Below are 10,291 nucleotides of genomic sequence, written 5' to 3'. Positions count from 1 at the left end.
ATTTACTCAAGTAAAAGTGAAAGTCACCCAGTGAAATACTACTCATGTAAAGTCTAAAAGTACTTGGTTTTAAATATACTTAACTATCAAAAGTACATTTAATTGCTCAAATATACTCAAGTATCAAAAGTAAAAGTATAAATAATTTCAAAGTCCTTATATTAAGCAAACCAGACGGCACCATTTTCTTGTTTTTAAAATGTATGGATAGCCAACACTCCAACACATTTTTTACAAAAGATGCATTTGTGTATGTGAGTCCACCAGAACATAAGGCAGTAGGGATGACCACGTGTTCTCTTGATAGGTCTGTGAATTTTACAATTTTCCTGTTCTGCTAAGCATTCAAAATGTAACGAGTACTTTTGGGTGTAAATGGTACAATATTTATTTTAGGAATGTAGTGAATAAAAATTAAATAGTTGTCAAAAATATAAATAGTAAAGACCAGATACCCAAAAAAACTACTTAAGTAGTATTTTAAAGTATTTTTACTTATGTACTTTATACTACTGCCAATACTCCTTCGCCGGCCCACAAGAATGGAATGGTCTACAGTATCAAAAGCTTTGGCCAAGTCAATAAAAATAGCTGCACGACATTGCTCAGAATTAAGGGCAATGGTGACATTGAGGACGTTTAAGGTTGCAGTGACATCCATAACCTGAGCGGAAACCAGATTGCATACCAGAGAGAAAACTACAGATATCAAGAAAGCCAATCAGTTGATTATTGACAAGTTTTTCCAACACTTTTGAGAAACAGGGAAAAATAGAAATATTCCTATAACATCATATGTTGTGAAATGTATCTTACTGGGAGGATTTCTGTATTTTGAAAGTTACATATCTTGAAAACTTGATTTTTGGGGTGGAATTTTCCTTTATTGAATCATGCAGGGTGACATCCAATGCTTGCAATCCCACAGTCCCACAGGCAGGCAATGCCCATGATGTCACGCCCTGACCATAGAGAGCCATTGTTTCTCTATGGTGTAGTAGGTCAGGGCGTGACTAGGGGGTGATCTAGTATATTCTATGTCTATGTTGTGTTCTAGTTTCTTTTTCAATGTTGGTGTTTTGTATGATTCCCAATTAGAGGCAGCTGGTAATCGTTGTCTCTAATTGGGGATCATATTTACGAAGGTATTTTTCCCACATGTATTTGTGGGATCTTGTTTATGTGTAGTTGCCTGTTATCACTCCATTGTCTTCACGTTTCGTTCATTCTTTATTTTTTTTGTGTGTTTCAGTTATTAAACATGTGGAAACCATATCACGCTGCACCTTGGTCCGATAATTCTTACGACGAACGTGACACCTGAGCAGGTTCTTCACTCTCCCTTTGGAATGCATTATATTCTGCAGAACACTAAAAACAACGTCATACACCACTTAGATGTCAACAGCATCATTAAATCACCTCCCGGCAAGATTTTATCCCAAATATTATAGTTCAGGCCCATTTAAAAACAGAGAGTCCTTTTGGCTGCAAAATGTCTACAACTCATCTTGCATTTTGATCAAGCAGAAAAGCACAACTCACACATGGGCAGTGTGGGACTCGTTCTGACACCCCAAATGTTCTTCTTTCAGCAGAATGGATGAGGTGAGGAATGTAGAGATGGCTTTGCAGAACTCTCAGGCACATTTCTCATCTCAGACAGCAAATCCATTCTGCCCTCAGCCTCAGACCCTACCTGAAGAGCTGAAGAGGAAGAAGTCAGTTTGAAGTCATCGGGGAGATCTTTTCCATTTGACCTCTGCCAAGTCACTTTGTAAAAGGACCTTTATGGAAGGCCAGAATACATTGGAGATTGAGGAGTATAGATTGAATTTCATGACTTTTTATGTGTGAAAACTTGAGATACTTTATACAGTTTATTTTGACTCCATTGATTCAACTCCAGCACATCTAGCTAACTTCCCTAATTCATTGGCATGCTTAATTGGGAAATGAATGCATGACATTTAAAGGGATGAGATTGAAGAAGAAAATTATAAAGCAGGTAGGAAAGGACAGTGAAAATAATGAGTCTCCTTTTTGAAAATTAACAGCAGTAACTTAATTAATGCATTGGATTCTATCAGTTTGAATGGAAGGGGAAATTCACCATATTAATGATAATTTCCTAAGCTCTGTAAAATGAATTACATCAGTTGCCCTCTGACAATTATTATTCAAATTATCATCACAAGTACATGACGAAGATAACATTGTTTTTTTGGACATTTGCAATGGGGTTATTAATCAGCACCTGTTAAAGTGTTCTTTGTGCTCGGTCATATTAGTGGAAGTGAAAGTCAAACATTAATTGGAAAGCGATGTGAATTATGTTTAATGGCTTTAAGGTCAACTTAGTATGTGGTCTCAGTCTTTATGGCCATAGAGTTGGCCAACTGAACATATACAACATGTGCATTACCAGTGATTTGCAAATAGGTATTCATTTGTCTGTTTCTTCTTGCATGAAGTTCCAATAATAACATAAAATGTATACTTTTTTCCCGCTTGTGGATTGATCAAGCATTTAAATCCATAGGAATATAGAACACATATTATTAGCAAGTGTGTAATGTTTTCCTCAGCCAAATCCTGTTGAATATTATCCTTCTACACATCATGTGATGGTGGCAAATGGTAAGTCTCTGGCTGTCGTTGGGAAATGGAAATAATACAAGCAGTTGATTAAAAGCAAATAAACACCCTCTAAATAGTGAGAGTCAAATTTGGTGATATACAGTGAGCACCAAAAGTGTTGTGACAATGAAACATTTTTTGTTGTTTTGGCTCTGATCTCCAAAACTTTGAAGTTGAAATGATACAATGACTATGAGGTTAAAGTGCAGACTGTCAGCTTTAATTTGAGGGTATTTTCATCCATATCGTTTGAAACAGTTTAGAAATGACAGCACTTTCTGTACTTTCCCCCCATTTTAGGGGACCAAAAGTATTGCTCCCAGACAGACTAAATAACTTTGTTGCTCGCTTTGAGGACAATACAGTGCCACTGACACGGCCCGCTACCAAAACCTGCGGGCTCTCCTTCACTGCAGCCGACGTGAGTAAAATATTTAAACGTGTTAACCCTCGCAAGGCTGCAGGCCCAGACAGCATCCCCAGCCGTGTCCTCAGAGTATGCACAGACCAGCTGGCTGATGTGTTCACGGATATATTCAATCAATCCTTATCCCAGTCTGCTGTTCCCACATGCTTCAAGAGGGCCACCATTGTTCCTGTTTCCAAGAAAGCTAAGGTAACTGAGCTAAACGACTACCGCCCCGTAGCACTCACTTCCGTCATCATGAAGTGCTTTGAAGACTAGTCAAGGACCATATCACCTCCACCCTACCTGACACCCTAGACCCACTCCAATTTGCTTACCGCCCCAATAGGTCCACAGACGACGCAATCGCAACCACACTGCACACTGCCCTAACCCATCTGGACAAGAGGAATACCTATGTGAGAATGTTGTTCATCGAATACAGCTCAGCATTTAACACCATAGTGCCCTCCAAACTTGACCCTGGGTTTCGACCCCGCTTTGTGCTACTGGGTACTGGACTTCCTGACGGGCCGCCCCCAGGTGGTGAGGGTAGGTAACAGCATCTCCACCCCGCTGATCCTCAACACTGGGGCCCCGCAAGGGTGCGTTCTGAGCCCTCTCCTGTACTCCCTGTTCACCCACGACTGCGTGGCCATGCACGCCTCCAACTCAATCATCAAGTTTGCGGACGACACTACAATGGTAGGCTTGATTACCAACAACGATGAGACGGCCTACAGAGAGGAGGTGAGGGCCCTCGTAGTGTGGTGTCAGGAAAATAACCTCACACTCAACGTCAACAAAACAAAGGAGATGATTGTGGACTTCAGGAAAAAGCAGAGGGAGCACCCCCCTATCCACATCAATGGGACAGTAGTGGAGAGGGTAGTAAGTTTTAAGTTCCTCGGCGTACACATCACGGACAAACTGAATTGGTCCAACCACACAGACAGCGTTGTGAAGAAGGCACAGCAGCGCCTCTTCAACCTCAGGAGGCTGAAGAAATTCGGCTTGTAACCAAAGCACTCACAAACTTTTACAGATGCAGAATCGAGAGCATCCTGTCGGGCTGTATCACCGCCTGGTACGGCAACTGCTCCACCCACAACCGGAAGGCTCTCCAGAGGGTAGTAAGGTCTGCACAACGCATCACCGGGGTCAAACTACCTGCCCTCCAGGACACCTACACCACCCGATGTCACAGGAAGGCCATAAAGATCATCAAGGACAACAACCACCCGAGCCACTGCCTGTTCACCCCACTATCATCCAGAAGGCAAGGTCAGTACAGGTGCATCAAATCAGGGACCGAGACACTGAAAAACAGCTTCTATCTCAAGGCTGTTAAACAGCCACCACTAACATTGAGTGGCTGCTGTCAACATACTGACTCAACTCCAGCCACTTTAATAATGGAAATTAATGTAAAAATGTATCACTAGCCACTTTAAACAATGCCACTTAATATAATGTTTACATACCCTACATTACTCATCTCATATGTATATGTATATACTGTACTCATTTAAACTGCTGCATCTTGCTGCATCTACTTCATCTTGCCATCTTTATGTAATACATGTATCACTAGCCACTTTAAACTATGCCACTTTATGTTTATATACCCTACATTACTCATCTCATATGTATATACTGTACTCTATACCATCTACTGCATCTTGCCTATGCCGTTCTGTACCATCACTCATTCATATATCTTTATGTACATATTCTTTATCCCTTTACACTTGTGTGTATAATGTAGTAGTTGTGGAATTGTTAGGTTAGATTACTCATTGGTTATTACTGCATTGTCGGAACTAGAAGCACAAGCATTTCGCTACACTCGCATTAACATCTGACAAATAAAATTTGATTCGATTTGACCAAAAGTATTGGGACAATTTCACTTATACAGTATGTGTATTAAAGTAGTCAAAAGATCAGCATTTGGTCCAATATTCCTAGCATGCAATGATTACATCAATCTTGTTACTCTAAAAACGTATTGGATGCATTTGTTGTTTGTTTTGCTTGTCTTTCAGATTATTTTCTGCCCAATAGAAATTAATATGAATGTATTGTGTCATTTTGGAGTCACTTTTATTGTAAATAAGAATAGATTATGTTTCTAAACATTTCTACATTAATGTGGATGCTACCATGATTTGGATAATCCTGAATGAATCGTGAATAATGATGAGTGAGAAAGTTGCAGATGCAAAAATATCATACCCCAAAAAAATGCTAACCTCAAATGTTATTGTGATGGTAAGAGGTTAGCATGTCTTGGGGGTCTGACATTTCTGCATCTGTACCTTTCCCGATATGGATGAAAATACCCTCAAATTAAAGCTGATAGTCTTTACTTTAACTTCATAGTCATTGTATAATTTCAAATTCCAAGAGAAGAGATACAGTAATAAAAAGACAACTGGGGGATTTTGAGTCATTCCCAAAGTGCTGAAAACAAAGATGTTAGAGTGACGTTTTGGAACATCTTTTTCATATCATTACAGTTTCGACAACTCGTTTTTAACAATGGAATAATGCAGATTTCTGTGCTATAGCAACATGAATGGGGCAACATACACTGAGTGTACAAAATATCAAGAATGCCTATCTTTCCATGGCATAGACTGACCAGGTGAATCCAGGTGAAAGCTATGAACCCTTATTTGTCACTTGTTAAATCCACTTCAATCAGTGTAGATGAAGGGGGGAGACAGGTTAAATAAGGATTTTATGCCTTGAGACAATTGAGACATGGATTGTGTATGTGTGGTATTCAGAGGGTGAATGGGCAAGACAAGTTGTAAGTGCCTTTCAACAAGGTATGGTAGTAGGTGCCTGGTGCACCGGTTCGAGTGTCAGGAACTGCAACACTGCTAGGTTTTTCACACGCGACTGTTTCCTGTTTGTATGGTCCACCACACAAAGGACATCCAGCCAATTTGACACAACTGTGGGAAGGATTGGAGTCAAGGAGGGGGGGGGGGGGGGGTTCAACTCAATATTGGGAATACTCAGTGTAGATAATTTCTGTTCCATAAGCAAGTCTCTGATGTGCATTTGCTAGCAATTGAAAGGAGCCATTCAAAGGACAATGTAGAATATAAGGTCATCTTTTCAGTTTGTCTCAGCTATTATTGTAACAGGAGAATACTCCTGTTGTTTTTTATGAAATACTGCCTACATGCTACCCTAGGCCTACAGACCTAAGGCAAATCTGCCAAAAGTCTGGCGTTTGCAACAATATCCTTTACCTGTATTTTAACTTTATTGTTGTTGATGTACAGTATGGCATGGTGTATGCCTTCCTACTATATAGTTAGTGTTTGTCTCTCTTCATTTGTGTCCATATACCACATTCCAACATCGAAGAAAGTGATCAGGAAAACAAAGACCAAGATTGTTTTGCAGTCAGTCAGTCAGGTAAGTATCTTCCAACATACAGTAAGAAAGTATGGGATTGGTGAACCCCCACGAGATGGTTGAGCTAACGTGCACTAATGTGATTAGCATGAGGTTGTAAGTAACAATAACATTTCCCAGGACATAGACATATCTGATATGGGCAGAAAGCTTAAATTCTTGTTAATCTAACTGCACTGTCCAATTTACAGTAGCTATTACAGTGAAATAATACCATGCTATTGTTTGAGGAGAGTGCACAGTTATGAACTTGAAAATGTATCAATAAACCAATTAGGCACATTTGGGCAGACTTGATACAACATTTTGAGCAGAAATGCAATGGTTCATTGGTTCAGTCTAAAACGTTGCACATACACTGATAAATTGCACCTAAACTGGAATAACACATTGTGGCCTTTGTCTTGCATTTCAAAGATGATGGAACAAAACAACAACAATAAATAATCCATGTTTTTTTCTTTGTATTATCTTTTACCAGATCTAATGTGTTATATGTATATAGACTCCCCTTTTTTTCTACTGTGTTATTGACTTGTTAATTGTTTACTCCATGTGTAACTCTGTGTTGTCTGTTCACACTGCTATGCTTTATCTTGGCCAGGCCGCAGTTGCAAATGAGAACTTGTTCTCAACTAGCCTACCTGGTTAAATAAAGGTGAATATATATATATATATATATTCTCCTACATTAATTTCACATTTACACAAACTTCAAAGTGTTTTCTTTCAAATTGTATCAAGAATATGCATATCCTTGCTTCTGGTCCTGAGCTACAGGTAGTTAGATTAGGGTGTGTCATTTTAGGCGAAAATTGAAAAAAAAAATCTTAAGAGGTTAAAAAATTGCTGATATTTTCTCATCATATCGTTATCCTAAGGACTAGGCAGTCAGCTCTGTGGGCAGGTAAGGTCTACCAGGTAAGGTCTACACCTAGGCCCATACAATGTGTAGGCTACAACACTGTAATTACAGTAGCTGACTAGCTGCTTATGTAGGATAACATAAGGTCATGTGATGTACAGTGCATTCGGTATAAATATTCAGACCCCTTCCCTTTTTCCACATTTTGTTACGTTTGTTACGCCTTATTCTAAAATGGATAAAATATTATTCATTAATCTACACACAATGCCCCATAATGACAAAGAAAAAACAGGTTTTTAGAAAATGTTGCTTATTTATTAAAAATTAAAAACTGAAATACCTTACATACACGTATTCAGACCCTTTGCTATGAGACTTGCAATTGAGCTCAGGTGCATCCAGTTTCCATTGACCATCCTTGAGATGTTTCTACAACTTGATTGGAGTCCACCTGTGGTACATTCAATTGGTTGGACATGATATGAAAAGGCACACACCTGTCCATATAAGGTCCCACAATCGACAGTGCATGTCAGAGAAAAACGAAACCATGAGATTGAAGGAGGCACAGATCTGGGGAAGGGTACCAAAAAATGTCTGCAGCATTGAAGGTACTCAAGAACACAATGGCCTCCATCATTCTTAAATGGCAGAAGTTTGGCACCACCAAGACTCTTCCTAGAGCTGGCCACTCGGCCAAACTGAGCAATCGGGGGAGAAGGGCCTTGGTCAGGGAGGTGACCAAGAACCCGATAGACAAGAACCCGATAGAGCTTCAGAGTTTCTCTGTGGCAATGGGAGAACCTTCCAGAGGGACAACCATCTCTGCAGCACTCCACCAATCAGATCTTTATACTAGAGTGGCCAGACGGTAGCCACTCCTCAGTAAAAGGTACATGACAGCCCTCTTGGAGTTTGCCAAAAGTCACCTAAAGGACTCTCAGACCATGAAGGAGCACACAGCCAAGACAACGCAGGAGTGGCTTTGAGACAAGTATCTGAATGTCCTTGAGTGCTCCAGCCAGAGGCTGGACTTGAACCGGATCGAACATCTCTGTGCAGACCTGAAAATAGTTGTGCAGCAACACTCCCCATCCATCTGACAGAGTTTGAGAGGATCTGCAGAGAAGAATGGGAGAAACTCCCCAAATACAGGTGTGCAAAGCTTGTAGTGTCATAGCCTAGAAGACTATTTAAAGTATATATATATATTTAAACTTTATTTAACTAGGCAATTCAATTAAGAACAAATTATTATTTACAAAGACAGCTGTAATCGCTGCAAAAGGTGCTTAAACAAAGTACTGAGTCTGAATACTTATGTAAATGTAATATTTTAGTATATAATTTTCTAAAAGTTTTCAAAAATGTCTAAAAACGTGTTTTCATTCATTAATGGCATTGTGTGTAGATTAATGAGAGGGAAAAAACGATTCAATCCATTTTAGAATAACGAACTGTGTAAAAAAGTCAAGGGGTCTGAATACTTTGCGAATGTGGGAACAAATTATCAAAGCGCAAAGCGTTAAATGTGTGTGTGTTTTTCATAAATGTGGAGTCAATCTGGTTTGAGGGATACTGATACTGTTGACCAATGAATCACCACAATAGTCCGGTCTGTTCTATCAGACTGATTATCTAGAGGCGGGAGGAATGGGCGGCGGCAGCTAAGGTACTTCCCTCCCGGTGGGTGTGTTCAACGCAAGTGTAGGCATTGCATCCACCTGCCAACGCGTTTCCCTAGCAGTCCGAAGCGAATACACTTTTACCAGGAACACTTTCTGCGTGTATAGACGAATTTCAGACAAAGAGGAATACTTAAAATTGTCTGTTTTCCGGGATCTGTCACATTGGACTTGTCACAACTTGTCATTAAACTTTCACAAAATTGATTTGGAGAGACGTTTTCAGCTGCTCCTCATGAGCATTGTACTGGGTAGCAATAAACACACCGGGCTCAGGTGGATCTCTAAAGACTGACCTGCAACGGCACCCGGATCTTATACATTTTAAACTTGGAGACGAGAGACGAGAGGCGAACGATTTCGTGGAATTCTGTTGGTTTTTTCGATGACTTGTAAGGTTGGACTTGGACTCAAAGTTATTTGTGGAGAGTAAAGTGACAATCAGGTAATTGTTCATAACGTTAACCTTACGAAAAAAGATTGCAGTCTGAGTGCATTATAAATGTAGTACAGTGAATCATTACTGCAGTATGCTGCAAATACTGCGTCCAAAAATAAAACATGTTTAGTGTACTACAGTTATAACTGCAGTGTAACTATAGTTAGAGTGCAATATAACTGCAGTTCAACTGCGTCCAAAATACCACAGTCGACTGCAGTTACTGCACTTTTATTTTTGTAAGGGTAATGCTTTGCATTCAAACAGCCTACAATTTGCACACAGCACTGACATTATTTACTGGTGGGTTACATTTGACATGATGTTTCTCCAAAAGAGCTGTGACAAAATGGGTCTAATAAGTTCTGTACTGGCATACAACTGTTACATTTTTTTTGTTGATTAGGTTAGCCTGTATGAAAAACAGCTTAATGTGGCTTGTTAAATTAGGCTTTTATAATGAACATTTGAATTTAAGTGTGACAGCCAATGCTGGACACTTCGACTTTGTTATAAACGTGTATGCTATGTCATGTCAGTTTTAGCATTTTTAAAATGTAACCTTTATTTAACTAGGCATGTCAGTCTTATTTACAATGCAGGCCTACCCCGGCCAAACCCAGACAACGCTGGGCCAATTGTGCTCAGCCCTATGGGACTCCCAAACACGGCCGGATGTGATACATCCTGGAATCGAAGCAGGGACTGTAGTGACGCCTTTTGCACTGAGATGCTGTGCCTTAGACCACTGCGCCACTCGGGAGCCGCGCCATGCTTTAAACGAGTTTTCCTTTTTTTCTGTTCACTCACGTGCT

General features: G+C 39.9%; 1 protein-coding gene across 4 annotated transcripts in view; it reads left to right on the top strand.

The window, feature by feature from the left end:
* Nucleotides 1-9,071: 9,071 nt before the first annotated feature.
* sema3fb (sema domain, immunoglobulin domain (Ig), short basic domain, secreted, (semaphorin) 3Fb) overlaps nt 9,072-10,291 on the top strand; it is a 109,727-nt gene continuing 108,507 nt past the window's right edge. For all 4 annotated transcript variants that reach the window (XM_029683762.2, XM_065001937.1, XM_029683760.2 and 1 more), the window contains exon 1: nt 9,072-9,482. The gene's annotated coding sequence lies outside the window, so the exon portion shown is untranslated. The remainder of the gene's footprint in view (nt 9,483-10,291) is intronic.

Source organism: Oncorhynchus nerka, linkage group LG15 (genome assembly GCF_034236695.1).
Source record: "Oncorhynchus nerka isolate Pitt River linkage group LG15, Oner_Uvic_2.0, whole genome shotgun sequence".
NCBI classification, from domain to species: domain Eukaryota; kingdom Metazoa; phylum Chordata; class Actinopteri; order Salmoniformes; family Salmonidae; genus Oncorhynchus; species Oncorhynchus nerka.
This window is presented reverse-complemented; position numbering and strand designations above follow the sequence as displayed.